A 14,734-nucleotide genomic window follows, 5' to 3' on the forward strand; every position below is an offset into this window, starting at 1 on the left:
TACCCGTAGGGTTTTTTGGTGGCATCTTTAAATGCCTCCAAAAAGAACTTGGTCTGGTTAGGGTATATTTGACGAGCCAAGACGGTGACCTGTAGTTTATCTCTGGGGTTTTTAAAAAGAATTATATAATTGGCATTTAAATTAATAGTGTGGCTTTTTTTACCTTGAAAAAATAGATTTTGAACTAAATAAATAATACTTAAATTCCTATGATGAGTGTACTTTGTGAAAGCTTTTTCCACTTCACTGTTGTCACCGGCCTGCTCCATCAGGTCATCAAGGATCACTAGATTAGTTTGACCGGGCGGGAACAAGTCATCGTCACACAACGAGGCGGGGAGACCTTGCACAAATTTCAGATTATTTTTTTTCGAAGCCAAATCATCGTAGAGAGGTTGCCAGCAAGAGTAACACCACACTATGTTGTCAAGAGCTTGGGACACGGTTGCGTCCACATCTTCTATGATGTTCTTTATAAGATAGCTCTTCCCCGAATTGGAGGGACCGGCTATAATACAGGAGAAAGGGTGTTGAAGTCTGTTATCAAAACCACCGCTAATATCCATAAGGCAGAGTGGTATAATCAGTCTTCAACACTCTTTTATTGTACACCACCCTGAATCGTTTGTTTAGTGATCTATTTTCCAACGTGTACCCCTTTTTATTGCGATAGATCTGATTTCCGGCTGTAATAATCTCACGAGGAGGCGCGTCTTTCTCGGTTACAAAACTTTCTACCAGGGTCGTCAGAGACTTGATGTTAATGAGCTTGTTGTTACAATGGTTCAGAGTGAAACCCTTAACTTTCATACAGGTCTTACCCGCAGCCGTTCTGTATGCGTAAGTCTTAGGACCCCCTGAAACAAACTCCACTATGTGGTCCTGAGGATCTAGTTCGCTCGTTAACTCCCCAAGGTAGTCCCCGAGGGGAGGGACCCAATCCCCTGGCCTGGTGACAAAGATTACAGAGTCAGTATCATGATAGAGCGTGCGTTCCTGCAACTGATCCATTAAGTTGTACAGTTCAAGCCGGGCGTAAGCCGTGGTAAAAAACGCTATGAAAACATTAACGTTCCCCTGTTTGGTGGGGAAATCTTTAGGGGCCCTCCACTGGACCTGTGCCACGTGGTCATTTAAGAATTGAAAGTGTGATACTGCATGTTGTTTGGAAAACATAAATTCTATAAACTGTTCAGGGGTTTTAATCAAGGTTGTGTTTAGACGGTAATTTCTTTCCCCAAACTTACCCCACAGACTGTTTAAAATCAGTTTGGACATTTGTCTCTTGGCGGGGTTGACAGTTATGTTCCCCGGCTCTAGACGGATCCCTTCCTTTTCAAAATATTGCTGAACGTATCGCTCTTTGGCCGCGGAGTCAACACACCATGAGGGATAGCCCGATGCCTCCTGTTTCCCTTTCAGATGGGTCATAATGTAATCAGCAAAAAGAGTATCAGATTTTTCAGAAAAATGCCAAACCTCATTCACCTTACCGACTCTGTAACCTTTCTCCACCGCCTTGTCAAGCTCAATGCTACACCAGACACCCGTCAGCGCTCTCTCTTCATCACTGTGCAGACAAGAGGTAGTTTGATTTTCAGTTTCCACACACGTTCTACACAGAGGGAACATCAATTTTCCCGAACACCTGTAAGGCAACACGGGTAAGAACAGCTCGCGAGGAGGGTACATGGTGACTTTGATCAAACCAAAGTAATGTCCGATTTCGAGAAAGTCACGATAAACAATGGTTGGACGCCCCACCGGGTACATTTTGGTCTTGTTGACATAAGGGTACAGACTGGTGAAATCATAGTAATCTACTCTCTCACCCTCCTTTACCTCATAATGTAAACAGAGGGCGTTGGTACGACCCCCAAATAACGCATCCCGGGGCTCTAGACGTTCAGGAAAGTCCAAGGTTTCCATAAACCGTTGTACCCCCGCTTCCTGTTCCTTCAGGGTCGTCCACTCGTGTTTCCAAATCACCAGCACGTTCAAACCATAGGTGTTTTTTAAAGTTTCAATTCGTTCCTGGAAATCATAGTACATATCACCGCAGAGTTTTTGTGTTACGGGGTTAAAGGTGTTTGGGTCGAAGCACTGAGGACAGCCATGGTAAATACAACCTGCAAACTCATAAGCGGTATGCCGCCCGGACACGTCGCTAAAACCGTCTAAGTCATAAGGCCCCATTTTGACTTCCCCTTGATTTAAAGCATGTCTGATGAAGATGTTATCCCGGGCACTCAGGTATTCCAGCCACTGTATGGAGACAGTCGAAAAGTTCTTTTGTCTAGCACGATAGTTGTCAGAAGTGGTGACCGCTATAGTGTTTTTCTGCAAGAAATTGGACCGATACATTTTCATGCAGAGAGACGCTATGGTCACACTTTGCAAAGGGTCGAGACCTGATGTGTTGATAACCTCGGCGCGGAAACGCACACAGGCTTCTTTAAGGATCACCACATCATTTTTACAATAAGCGGCCATCTCTTCTCGGAAATCAAAAACACCTCCCTTAACCGTATTGTACCATTTAAAGAATTCCTCCCTCTCATGAGACATCATAGTATCAACCCCATAATAAGAGGCGGGCGGGTAGGACCCTCGATAATTTTGAGTGTCCTTAGTATTAAAAAAATGGCAGAACCAACCTTTCTTCTGAGCCTCAAAACCCAGAGCCTTAGGCAAAGCGCTCAATTTCATGGGGAGGAAATTTAACGAGTCTATGTAACGTTAGTTGAAAGCTTCGTCGGTGAAACACATGATCTTGCTACCCTGAGCTATTATTTTTGGGGTCACCCCATTTTCCACCAGATACTTCATCAAAATGTAAGAATCATAACCCTTAGCATTGTGGGCAATAAATGTGTAATTGAGGTATTTTGGACCGCGATACCGCGTAAAGAAATCCCTGACACAACTCTCACCGCTAGCTGACCACTCACGATCCAACATGTCAATACAGTGTATATAATTAGCAACGTGGACCCCGTTTTCTTGCCGGCATTCAAAAGCAAAAAAGACATACCGGTTGTGCGGCGGCTCCTTTTTAACCGGCTGAATAAAGCACTGGTGTTCGGACCCCGGGGTTAAATCAGCATTACAGATCCTGCATCTCGGCTCCAGACATTTGTGTGGTTTAACCTCATGAAAACGGTACTGGAGGCAACACTGCGGGCAATATTTAGTTTGATCACAATAACTCCGTTTTTTAACCCCCTCAGCAGCGGCCCTCTGTACCTTATGCTCGGAAAAACAGAACGCTGAGAGACAAATCCTTAAGCAATCTTTACATCGGATGGTAGGGGCCAAACCCTTACGACATTGCGGATTGAAACAGACGTTACAGTAACCGTCACAGCGGTGCTTAAGCTTATCATTGAAGGCCTTATAACACCAATGACAAACATACGAACAACCCAAAAAAGCCGTCAAACTCTTTATTCCAAAGTAATGACTATCACTTAGGAAGAGAAACAGTGTCTGTGTAAGGGTTTCAGGATGTATCTGAAATTTCACAAATACTTCCTTTACCTCACAACGGTACCACACAACAATTTTTAAAGACAACAACTCCTCAAACTTGGTGATGTCTGAAAAGGCAACCATCTGTTGAGAGTTTAAGCCGGCCCTCTGATGAAGCATTAAAGCCTCTTGCAGAGCTTGGGGTTCAGGCATGTCGGGGGTGAGTAGTTTTATTAAACTGTAAGCAAAACAGAGCTTATTGTCCCCACTGGAACTCACCACTAATTGCCTGAGCTTGGTCCTAATTATGTCGTTCTTCAAGCATTTCGACAGTCTTCTAAGCGCCCCACCCTCAGGGTTACGAACCACATTCATTACCAGAGACAGACTTTCATCAGCTATGATGGCTGCGTTACTTTGCAATAACGCTTCGATTTTAGCCAGACGTCTAAATTATCTCCACTCAGCATTACAGATAGGTTGCTAAACAAATCATCCCCTCTGAGTTCTAACTGTACAACATCTCGAGGTCTGACCCTTTCAGCAACCTGTTCAAGCATTTTCTGCAAGGCCTCGTGTATGTTGACAAATATTTCTGCATAATTGTCACAATTTAAAAGTTCTGCAAAATTAAAACGCTGAATCATTTCAAAATTGTTATAGGCCGGTCTATCTATAATCACGGGATCACTGGTACTCTTGGACACATCATCATTTTGAACAAAGCCTTCACCCCCTACATTCTCACAGAGCATGTCCTCCACAGCCTTATCAGTCTCAGAACCCTCCACATTCCGAACACCCCCACTGCTGACATCTACAAAACCCCCTTTTTGAGGAGGCTCATTTAAAGCCTGTAAAAGTCCTTCAAAGATATCCAACCGGTTAATGTCAAGACCCTCCTCTATAGTGATGGCTGCTTCTGCCGCCATCCTGTGTTCTAATTGTCTCAAATCATTTATAATAGGGGCAGAATTTGGTCGGGGTAGCTCCTCCAAAGCCTCCACCATTTCAAACAAATCGGGGTGAACTAGGGGGTGAACCTCTATAAGCGCTACCGGTGGGAGGTGGTTATTTAGATCATTGACCATCTGTAACAGGTCGGGGTTCACCGGTAAGTCTGTTAATTCACATTCTATCAGTGGTAATTGGGGGTTATTTAAATCATTTATCATTTGTAATAGTTCCAGGTTCATTGGGACATCAGAGGAGTTCACAACAGGGCCGGGGATGTTCTCTCGGGAAGGTCTTTTTGGGGCCCTAGCTTGTTCATAATCCTTTAGTTTGTGAGTTCTTTTACCAAGTCAGGACATTTTTTAATTTATTTTTTATTTTTCCAACAACCCACAATAGTAAGGCGTTTTGTGTCTATTAAAACATTAAATACGGTACAATTCGTTAGTAAGGGTATTAATAAGGGTGTTTTGGCTCTCTATCACCAGGTTTTGCCCCACTAACACAAGTCTTTGATTTTGTAACAAAGTATGTAGCAACTCATGCCGACCTTCAGGAAGTAGCTCCGGGGGCTGGTGGCCTGGCTCAGCTTCAAAGGATGGTCGCTCCGGTAAATCTCGGTCGAAGGAGGCAGGGAGCGAGCGTATACTCATGGACGGAGACCAAGAAGGCCTTTGCGGTGACACCCTGGCCAAGCGCGGGGTACTGTTCCGCGTTTCTGTAGCCAAGAAATGGGTCTGGGGGAACGATGTTGAAACCAGGCCGTCGTTGGGTGGTGTGTCAGCCCTGACTGACGGCGACCCATGAGGTTGTTGGATGCCTGTATTTGTTCCGCCCGACAATGCGGCGGGCTGAATCTGGGGTGTTGAATTACCCCCAGAAGGCTGTGGCCTGAGTAGATGTTGGGGGGTCTCCAAGACCACCGTGGGGGATCCTCTCGGTGATCTCACCGGGGAAGATGTTTGATCCCACTTAGACGGGGTAATTGTTCTCAATAGCTCATCCACAGAATGACTATCCCAAGAGTCTTGGGAAGAATAAAAATATACATTACATTTACATCTTTAAACGGCGACAGAAATCAAACTTAAAACAACATGTCCAGGACATTCAAAACCTTTAGCTTTTTTAGACCTTTGAAAATAGCCTTAGACATTCACTACAACGCAATATTATTTACAGACAATATATTTATTAGGACTTGATAATAAATGTAAAACAGAGAAGCCGCTGTAAATAAACTGTTTCTTAAATGTTTCTTTAAAAACTGTAATATTGTTAATAAAACACACACACACACAACAACATTTCATTTTTAAACGAACCTTCCAAGTGTAAACGATTCCTGATCCCGGGACTTCCTGTTTCACAAACGTTTTCACGATCTGTTTAAATATTAAATACAATGAACACCTTCAAGCCTTTTCCTACAACCACTTTAAAACAGAAGTATAATAGCGGGAGATAAGCCAAACAACTTACTAAACCCTTTCGGACGGCTTTACTTCCTAACCAGACGGTACGGCAATCGGTCATTTCTAAACACGTTCCCCAGAAACAAGCCTAGACCTGTCCGGACTTCTAAAGATCTTTCCCAGAACCCCCCGCCCTACAGGAAACGGTCACCCATCGCTTAAATATTAGCCCTCAACGGGCAAACAAAGCCCTTTTAAAAACATTAAAGTTTGAAAGATCTTACTTACCTCCACAGAATAATCGTTTCTTATTTTTTTCGGCTGGTTTAGCTTTTTGCACCACTGTGAAGGTAAGAGACATGTTTAACCTTTAACCACACCGCTTTATAAAAAGCTTTAACCTCTTACAGGCTGCAGACATATACTCACAGCTATCAGATACCGGGGCTGACGGCCTTTCAGATTCTTGAAAGGTTACGGTTCTCGAAGGTAAAACGAAACAAGCCCTCGATGTGGAAGGCCTTTCGTTGTCTCGAACCACGTTTCTTAATACTGTTAGACAGGATAATTTTTTAAAATTAACAAAACTGGACTCAAACATCTTACAGAAACGTTATACAAACAAACAGGGATTTAGTTCTTACCCGGTCGGCAGACAGTCTGTCTAGGGACAACCACTTCTCTTGGTCGATCCTCGGAGACATTAATCACAGGCCTTTCGATAGTTTCTGTGTAATTAAAGAGACCGGCATTAATATATATTAAAACGTTTTCATAACTCTAATGAGCCGCTTCAAAACCACACACACCCATACATAAGAACCCATGAGCGCAAACACAAAAATCTTACCGTCGTTGTTCCAGATGATCTCCTCAGCGTTGGGAATTAACTCCTGTTGACTGGCTGAAAAATAATTTTACAGAACTTAAAACAGATGTTATAGCCTTATTTACAATACATGCACACAACACGCTCTGAGTCAATGAAAATAATCTGAAGACTTGCCTAAAAACTCATTTAAATCGAAGTCGCTGATGTTGTTTCCGGACATTGTTGATCTTTAGTCTTAAATCGAAAGGTCAGTAAGAGTCTGTCGAGCTGAAGACCAGACCTTCATACTTATACTGATGGCCACATGCCGGATCTGCGTGTAAGGCATTGTTCTGGTCTGGCCTTTGTGCATCAAGACCTATAGTCAACAAACCACTAAGAATATTTCAGGCCTTTATAAGCGCTAAAAAACAACCTGAGCCAAGAAAATAACTATAAAGATCTAAAATAACTAGCGCTTTTACAGTGATTTTTTTTTTTTTTTTAATAGCGATGCTTTGTTTGGTATTAAACAAGTCACAAACTACTCAGAACAGCGTTTATCCCCGCAAAAGAGATATTTGGGTTTATTTTACAAAGCTTATAAATTATATAGGTTAAAAGTATTCTGAATGTTTTGATACCACATGCCATACGTACTGTTGTCTGAGCCCACCCCCGCCACCCATGGTGTGAGTGATTTAGCCTTGAGTGTTGTGATCTATTTAGCATTGAGTGATCAGTTGTTTTTATTTTTTAAACGATTCCTTATCATCAGGGATTGAGACTGCTAAAATACCTTAAAAGCATATCCTTATCTTAAGTCTAACTCTTATGAGCTTTAAGACCCTAGAATGTATTTAAGTAAAACGACTGAACACATTATGTGAGAGATAAAATATAACCACAGCTTTTTTTTTTTTTTTTTACAAAAACAATTAACCTATACACACAAACACCCACACACACACCCTCTTTTTTAATTTTATTTTTAATTAAATTTGAGGGGAGAGACAGAGCCAGATACAGTGTGGATAACATAAGTACCCTATGCAAAACAGGCATTGTTAGGACCTGGGATCATAACAGACAACAGAACTTGTTGATCTTATAAAATGATTGGGCGAGAGAGAGAGAGAGACAGACAGAGACAGTGTGAATATGATAAACGCACTATTCAAAACTGGCATTGTTAAGACCTGGGACCATTACAGACAACAGAACTTGTTGATCTTATAACGGTTTAGATTTACTAAACCATTACATGTATATTTAAAAAAGACCCCCAAACACTACAGGAAGAGCCGACCCATTCACACTCTACAGTTGACCAACAAGAACAACAAGAACAACAGGTTATGGGCGGCCTTGTTGTTCAGGGTTTTATGGGTGTACACTTTCTGACGGATATGACGTAGGAATAATTAAGGAAATAACTCTACCTAAAATCACGCCCCCCAATTATGACGTAGGAATATTAATAAGCTTAGGGCATACGTCATAACAAAATAGGCCGCGCCCATAAAACCCTACTATCTACTCATAAGAGTAACAGCAATGTCGCCGATCCTGCTACGGTCGTATTGTAACAGCAACAACATGTATCGATTTTAAAACTGTCAGTTCCAGCGCCTCGCAAAGCTACCCTTCTGTGATCGTTTGTTCTCAAGGTCAGGATTTCTTGACACTCCGAGGAAGAGAAAACGATGGCCGGCCGCGTTACAGGGACAGATAACAAAGCACTATCACGCGTGCACCGCGGGTTGTTTCCGCCCGGTTTCGAACCAGGGACCTTTCGCGTGTGAGGCGAACGTGATAGCCACTACACTACGGAAACCGACCTGTCGTGGTGTTTCGAATGGCTCCCATCGAAGCCGGCTGGTAAAACGCGCACAGGCGTTTCCCGTGGGCCAGCCTGTGAGATAAAGGTTTCTATTTTCACTGACCTATTTTGCATTGCTCAAGGACACATCAGGACACTTTGGAAACTCTTTCAAAGGAAGAACGCCCTGAGCTATGACAAGACTTACACTTACCCCAACAAGGTGATGCTCACTGGCTTGTTCAAACAGCTGCTGCTCGTCTTGTGCCACCATCAGACAATCACAGAGCTATTGTGCCTTCTACACCTTACGGTAGCTTTACTTTAACAATAATAATGACGGCGACCTCGACGACAAAAAGAAAAACAAGAACAACAACAACAACAACAAGAACAATAACATCATCATCAGATTTTTATTAAAAGTGGCTACACCAGCGTTTACAATTTCAACCTGTCGACGGACGGACGCTCTGAGTGCACCGATTTCGGGATACTTCGGAAACTCTTTCAAAGGCAGGACGCCCTGCGATCAGACAGTGCGTGCACTTAGCCCAACAAGGTGATGCTGAATGGCTTGTTCAAACGGCTGGTGGTCTTCCTTCACCACCAGACTATCAGAGCTATTGTGCCTTCTACACCTTACGGTAGCAACAAATCTAACTACTGCTTTACTTTAACAATAATAATGACGGCGACCACGACGACAACAAGAACAACAAGAACAACAACAAGAACAACAACATCATCATCATCATCATCATCAGATTTTAATTAAAAGTGGCTACACCAGCGTTTACAATTTCATCCTGTCGACGGACGGATGCTCTGAGTGCACCGATTTCGGGATACTTCGGAAACTCTTTCAAAGGCAGGACGCCCTGCGATCAGACAGTGCCTGCACTTAGCCCAACAAGGTGATGCTGAATGGCTTGTTCAAACGGCTGGTGGTCTTCCGTCACCACCAGACTATCAGAGCTATTTTGCGCCTTCAACTACATAAGAGTAACAGCAATGTCGCCGATCCTGCTACGGTCGTATTGTAACAGCAACAACATGTATCGATTTTAAAAGTGTCAGTTCCAGCGCCTCGCAAAGCTACCCTTCATACATCGTTTGTTCTCAAGGTCAGGATTTCTTGCCACTCCGAGGAAGAGAAAATGACAGCCACCCTTGGGGCAGAGAGATGGGGGACGGGTAACACGGCACTGGCACACGTGCACCACGGGTTGTTTCCACCCGGTTTCGAACCGGGGACCTTTCGCGTGTGAGGCAAACGTGATAGCCACTACACTACGGAAACCAACCCGTCCTGGTATTTCGAATAACTCCTATCGAAGCCGGCTGGTAAAACGCACACAGGCGTTTCCCGTGGGCCAGCCTGTGAGATAAAGGTTTCTATTTTCACTGACCTATATTGCATTGCTCAAGGGCACATCAGGACACTTTGGAAACTCTTTCAAAGGAAGAACGCCCTGAGCAATGACAAGACTTACACTTACCCCAACAAGGTGATGCTCAATGGCTTGTTCAAACAGCTGCTGCTCGTCTTGTGCCACCATCAGACAATCACAGAGCTATTGTGCCTTCTGCACCTTACGGTAGCAACAAATCTAACTACTGCTTTACTTTAACAATAATAATGACGGCGACCACGATGACAACAAGAACAACAACAGGAACAACAACAACAACAACATCATCATCATCATCATCATCAGATTTTAATTAAAAGTGGCTACACCAGCGTTTACAATTTCAACCTGTCGACGGACGGACGCTCTGAGAGCACCGATTTCGGGCACTCCAATGAAGAAAAGCTACCCACCGCCTCCGGGGAACCACGAGGGCAAACAGGATGAAACGGACCGGCCCACAGCAGGCTGTTTCCGCCCGGTTTCGAACCGGGGACCTTTCGCGTGTTAGGCGAACGTGATAACCGCTACACTACGGAAACTGACACCGCAACGTCTTGCTTCAAACGGTTACCGTTGAAGCCTGCTCGTAAAACGGGCTCACGCATTTCAGGTCGGCTAGACTGTGAGATGGCGTCTGAAGTGCCGCGAAAGGATGCCATTTTCACAGACCTGTTTGGCATTGCTAAAGGGCACATCAGGACACTTTGGAAACTCTTTCAAAGGCAGGTCGCCCTGCGCTTTAAAAGGGATCCCAGCTGTGTTGGAGTGGAGCTTTTTGCTTTGGGAGAGAAGGAGGGTACGTTGGAACCTTTTGAGACGGTAATTGAATACTCTTATGAGGACTGGTTGAAGGTGATGGCCTGGAGAGATCTGGGGCTTGTGGATAAGACTCTAGAAGGCTTGCAAGAGGGTCCAAGAGAATGCGAAATGGAGTCTCCGACTCAGGGTTTTGAAAGGTGTGAATGGGAAAGCTTGCAGAACTACGGTAGAGTGGTGAAGAGTCTATCTCAAACTACAGATCGTAAGGTTTTGTTTAGCAGTACCCTGATTACAAACCCTATTGAAGGGGGTGTGGAGGATCCAGAAAAACAGGTTACAGAAATTATGTTTGACGCCGTGGACTGGCCGTTCTTGAAAGAGGTCATAAACTGTATAAATGATGGTTTTGACATCTTGACCAAATGTTCGCAACTGGATTTGGTTAGAAGGAGAATATGCTGGATTATGGATTATATATCCCCCTTGAATGACGACGACGATGATAAAACCGACGACGTGTGGGGTTTTGGAGGGGGGTCTGACGGCTCAGGGGCTACTCTCTTCTAAGAGGGCGGTGTGTCGTGACGTAGTGAAGAGATAGGATAAAAGGCGCAACAATTCATTCATGGTTTAAAATTAAAGAGAATGTCTTACCCGAAAGCTGCGGACGTCGACAGGCTCTACAGGCCTCTTCAAACCCGGGATCACCCCTGGTTCTATTCCCCAGATTTTGTATACACTCTGGAACCCTCTGACTGCGGTTACCCTCCAAGACCTCAGACCCCGGTCCCTCAGGACGAAACAACATGCGGTGCGATGGATGTCCAAATGAGTCTCGGGGATCCCCAGCCTCTGGAGCTCATGGAGGGCCTCGATTTTGCCGAACTGTCTACCGTCTGTGCGTCTCAGGAGGGGGTCAGTCCAATGGATGTAGAAACACCCCACAAACCACCAGGCGACCCAATGAGCATCGGACTGTCCCAGGGGCGTGATGAAGACGCAGGATTTATGCCCGGGGTATGTGACCAAGTAAGCAGAGTGGTTAAAAGCACCCTGGTGTATATTCTGAGTGCTCTCAACGACAGAGCTTTGAAAGAAGTCTGTCGGGGGTGTGAAGTGAATCACCCCAGTCAGTTGAGACACAGTTGTTTGTTTGAACCAGACCGTTACTATTTCCTGTTCTATTTCAACGTGTTTTACAGAAGACTGAACAAACCGTGGCTGAAACCGGCACTAATCAAGGCGCTGTCTTACTCCCACATACATGTCACTGCGGGACAAGTCCAGAAAATCATAGATGAGATTTTGCTGGAGCTGAAAAAGGAGCCGTTTATAATAGAGAAACTTGGGCAGCTGGTCAATGACCTGGATGAGCCGAGTAGAAAAACCGCTGGCAAGCTAAAAGCTTATTTCTTCCATAAAGAAGTTAAAGCTGGGGGCAGCGACGAGGAATTCGACATCTACGCCACTGATTCAGACTCTGACCTGAACTAAGGGACTTTGAACATGGGGAATGTTCTGGACTGCTTCTGCAACTGGTTCTGTCATCAACACTCTGCAGCTAACCTGAGAGCGCTATTACACCATGTGCTTGACCGAAAAGTAGCCAACGCGAGCCTTTTCTCTACAGATTTAACCATCGATGAGGATCAACTTTCAAACCTGGAAAAGTGAATGGCTGCTGTAACAAAGACCGGGGGGTACGAACACTGGGATGAAGCGCTCAAGGGGGCCAAGAATGATATTAGGCCATTTCATCAACATCTGTATGACCTTTTGCTGAGCATGTTTAATACACCTCTGTTTACTTTTAAAATAGGTCATATTGTTGTTTTATTTACATATGTAACTGAGGTGTGTGCCTACAAGATAAAGAAACAGGTATATTTGTTGATATAGATCAAGTAACCAATCATCTGATTTCTTTTTGTCTGGACCGTAGAAAAAATTGTTGTGTATGTTATACTTTTCTCAAATGTCTAAAAAGGGGTATCTGCTCTCCTGAAGTTGAATAAAAAACCTTGTATAAAAACTTTGCGCATAGTGTGGGTCTGTTTGGTTATTTGACAGAATGACTCGGCAAGCTCCCCAAATGCAGGAACTATACTACAACCCAGCCAAGATTGGGGGTTTGGCGGGTAAGAAGGGTTTTCAAAGAGGACTCGCTGAGGCCGGAGTGAAGGTTAATGATGTGGTTGTTTCAGAATGGTTACGGGAACAAGACGCCTATACCTTACATAAACCTCTCAGGATTAACTTTAAAAGAAACCGCGTATATGCAACTGACATAGACTCACAATGGCAAATGGATCTAGTCGATATGTCAAATTTATCAAAACATAACAATGGTCACAAATTGATGTTGATGTGTATCGATGTGTTATCAAAATATGCCTGGGCTCGCATTCTACATAAAAAAACAGGTCGGGCGGTGACAAGGGCCTTTGAGGATATATTGTCCCAGGGTCGATGTCCTAAAAAACTGCAGACTGATAAAGGAAAAGAGTTTCTCAACAGAGAATTTCAGAATCTACTGAAGAGACACAAAATACATCATTTCACCACCGGTAATGAGCTTAAGGCATTGGTAGTGGAGAGGTTTAACCGCACCATGAAGACCAAAATCTGGAGATATTTTACAGCGGTCAACACGTTCAAGTATTTTGATAAAGTTCAGGATTTTATCGATGCTTACAACCAAGGGTATCACACCAGTATTAAAATGAAGCCTATAGATGTTGATCAAAGTAATTCTTTTAAGGTCTATAAAGAATTATACGGACCATTTATTAAGAAGGGAAAAACTACTTATAAGTTCAACATCGGTGATGTGGTTCGCGTTTCAAAGCTAAGGAGTTCTTTTGCCAAAGGTTAGCCGAGTTACAAAAAATGATTGTGGGTAAAGACAGTGTATACAGAGTTGAAAAGATATTAGCTGAAAAAACCCAGAACCGGAAAAAATACGTGTTGGTGAAATGGCTTGGATGGCCTGAAAAGTTCAATAGTTGGGTCCCGGAACAACAGGTTTGCGATATTCAATCCTTATAACAACATGCCCGTGGGTGTGTTGGGGGCATTACTTTCGGTACTCAAGATGGAATCAGGAGGCTTCTACATGACTCTACCCAGTAACGCCTCTCTCGATATATACCCTAAAAATGAAATATCCAGTTACACGGTACAATTTGGAAAATCTATAGATCTAAGGGGGTCGTGGGAAGTGGGGTTGGCGGAAATACAGTATCCTTACACTTGGGCTGTTTTACAAGATAAGGATGCCACCTTCGCCATTTTTGATGATGTTAAAATCAATGGATATTCACGATACAAGGAGGTTATTATGACAATGTGGATAAAATATTAGATGAGATGCATAAACAGTTCTCAGAAGGCACCCCCAACATCAAGCTATATTACAACCCTATTAAAAACAGAGTGTACAAGGTGTCAAAACCAGGTATTAGCATTCAAACCAGCGGCCAACTGGGGCGTATATTTGGGTTCTATTCTGACACAGAGAGCAGGTTCTCAGAAGTGGTGGGGCGGCTTTTACACTCTTTATGTGTATACGGATATCATAACCCACCAGAGGGTCGGGGATAGTTATGTCCCCCTTTTGAGAAATGTACTTATTAAAGGTAAAAGCAATGACATGGTCACAATTACTTATGACAAACCACACTACGTACCAGTCTCAAAGACCCAATTTGACAACATCACGATCGAAGTAAAATCGGATCAGAATATCAACGTACCCTTCCGCTTCGGTAAAGTTAATGTCAAACTACATTTTCGACCCCTGAAACAGTGTGTACATTATTAAAATGGCTACCTCGAGGGGTTATGTAGATCCTAGCGCCTATGTGGATTATTACAAGATGCAAGATGGAACGGCTTGCCCGGTTTTGTAGGAGCCCCCACAATGTATGGCGCCGGTCTAGGAGGACTCTTTCGTGGTCTCTTTAGAATGGCCGTACCCCTGCTTAAGAGAGGCTTTGCTATAGCCAGACCCCACTTGAAATCAGCGGCTAAAAATATTGTTAGTGACGTGTTCACCAATGTTATGAACCGGGCAGCTAGCCAT

General features: G+C 43.8%; 3 non-coding genes across 3 annotated transcripts; all 3 read right to left on the reverse strand.

Moving 5' to 3' along the window:
- Positions 1-8,415: 8,415 nt before the first annotated feature.
- trnav-cac (transfer RNA valine (anticodon CAC)) lies at positions 8,416-8,488 on the reverse strand. The gene has a single exon. It is a non-coding gene; the product is annotated as a tRNA-Val (tRNA).
- A 1,215-nt stretch (positions 8,489-9,703) lies between these two features.
- Positions 9,704-9,776, reverse strand: trnav-cac (transfer RNA valine (anticodon CAC)). The gene has a single exon. It is a non-coding gene; the product is annotated as a tRNA-Val (tRNA).
- A 581-nt stretch (positions 9,777-10,357) lies between these two features.
- trnav-aac (transfer RNA valine (anticodon AAC)) lies at positions 10,358-10,430 on the reverse strand. The gene has a single exon. It is a non-coding gene; the product is annotated as a tRNA-Val (tRNA).
- Positions 10,431-14,734: the final 4,304 nt, after the last annotated feature.

This window comes from Amia ocellicauda (assembly GCF_036373705.1).
Source record: "Amia ocellicauda isolate fAmiCal2 chromosome 11 unlocalized genomic scaffold, fAmiCal2.hap1 SUPER_11_unloc_3, whole genome shotgun sequence".
Classification (NCBI taxonomy): Eukaryota; Metazoa; Chordata; class Actinopteri; order Amiiformes; family Amiidae; genus Amia; species Amia ocellicauda.